Raw genomic sequence first — 2,500 nt, forward strand, 5'->3', positions numbered from 1 at the left:
ATATATGTATATATATATATATATATATATATATATATATATATATATATATATATATATATATATATATATATATATATATTTATAAACCTTCCCGAGCACTTATAACCCGGTGTCTGGCTGCTTCTCGCCTTGATCCTTCGCCCAATCAGAATTCATGGTGTTAAATCATGTTTCCAAATGAGCGCATTGTAATCAGAACCTATTGTCCTGCTAATAATCGGTGTCAATTGCGCGATGTTACGTATAATGGCAGTGAAACATCACTACGAGTATGAACGTGAGAATTTTTACTTAATACTAATATTTATGTGCATTGCAATTGCAGTACTTCAGACTGGTAATTTTGCATGATTTCCTTGCTAGGAAGGAGAAATGTATTTTGGCCAATTATGAAAATTATGGTTGAGAATGGAACCCTGCGCATTTATGAATAATTATTCGATGAACACTAAAACGCCACCGGGTCACGTGTTTTTTTTTCCCCCGTTTGGTTTTGATCGGTACGTAACTTTAGCAGCAACTGAAAATCTATCTATCTGTCCATCTGTATTTGCGTATTTGTCCATGAGTATTTGTTTCTGTTGGCTGCGACCGCCGCCGCTACTAGCTAGACCTTGGTGAACGTCACAGCGCCGGAAACACGCATACTAGAAGCTCCTTTGCGAGGCGTGGGAAGTGCATCGCAAGAAGGAGGAGGACCCTGAGACTTAACGCTGTCTTTCCTCTGCCGTCCCGAGAGCCCTCTTCCGTCGCGGGCAAATGGCAGCGCTCGCGGATATTCTGTAATATTTGCAAACGCGGTTCCGGCGCTAATCGGACCCATTACCGGCCGCGACTACCGGAATATCTCCGCTCCTCGCCTACTTTGCATGATTGTATTTTTACCCGCATACATAAAGCAGAATTTGAACGTAGTTTAGCCGGGATGGCCTGGTGTGCGGGGGCTTAAAGCGAATTTGCATTTTATTCTAAATGTCAGAGGAAGTCACCCATGAGCTGGGCCGCCATCCCCCTCCCCCTCCTCCCACCCTGGAGTTACCATCATCACGATGCTCTCGGTTTAAAGGTGAGGTTTGGAGTCGTCCGTGGCACCACGACCGTCGTGTTACGTCATCTCCATTACACCAGACAGCACTTCGCATGTCTCATTATATCACATCACTTCGTCTGTCATGTTGCAACTGCGACTTGACGCACCGTCGGAAATATTTCGCTTTCTTATTTCCTTTTACTTATCTTCATCTTCTTACGCCCTGTATGGAAGGAAGTAGGTAATACTGGGAAACGTAAGGGAGAGAAAGTCTCAGTACATTTTCCACGTAATATATAAAAACGATGATGGTGTCCACATAGCTTAATCATATATATATATATATATATATATATATATATATATATATATATATATATATATATATACATATATATATATATATGCATATATGTATATACATATATATATATATGTATATATATATGTAAATATATATACATATATATACGTATATATATGTATATGTATATATATATATATATATATATATATATATATATATATATATATTTATATATATATATATATATACAAAGAAATAAAATGATGACAAAGGATATGCAAGCAGAAAGAAAAGGAAAAGGTGGCCCAGAACGTGTGCAGTGGCTGCAATGTGCCCCTGCGCCAGTATGGCTGCTTTATGCTGTGGCACTCGCAGGCACAAGCACAGGTCGCTCTTCTCCATCTCTTCATGTCTTCTTTTGTTGATGATGGTTATTCCTTTCTCATTTGAATACGGAAGTAATAGAAAGGAAAAAAATAAGTTGCTTTTTTGTATGAGATGTACTCTGTACTATAATTTCTACTCAATTACAAAATTGAGAGAGCCTATTAGATGGTACATATGGTACTATATACTATTATTGCAATTATTATCATTACAATCCACATATATACTCATATATGGTAAAAAAAAAAAAGTCCCAGCATCCTAACGAGTGAATGAAAGAGAACGCGAGAAAAATTACGTTTTCTATACTACCTCTTTGGGAAGACCTGTTTTTATATTAAATGATCATGGCGACAGTAACACCTCGGCTCCTTACTTTCACGAAGGCTCACCCTTCAGCGACTTCACACGGCGATACAACCAGCAACTGACTTATATAACTCCCGGTCAATCATCTTGAGTGTCTACAACTCGATAAAACCCTGCGACGAATTGTAAATTGTTCGATAAATTCCGAAGTCTAAGTTTATGTCCCGTGCTATTCGCCATGTCCTGTTCTTTTAGTATAGCTCGAGTATTGTAGTGTATATTTTCTATCATATATGTTTAACCTAAGATAACCGGTTCTAGTTTTCCTGATATTCAACTGTTTAAAGACAGTTGAGTCAGACTTACAGGATAGACTGTATTTCTTAAGTTATCACAAATTACAGATATACTGTCTAGGTAATATCCATAGAGTATATATATATATATATATATATATATATATA

Source organism: Penaeus japonicus, unplaced genomic scaffold (genome assembly GCF_977035675.1).
Source record: "Penaeus japonicus unplaced genomic scaffold, GWHDUDI00000001_assembly GWHDUDI00000020, whole genome shotgun sequence".
Classification (NCBI taxonomy): Eukaryota; Metazoa; Arthropoda; class Malacostraca; order Decapoda; family Penaeidae; genus Penaeus; species Penaeus japonicus.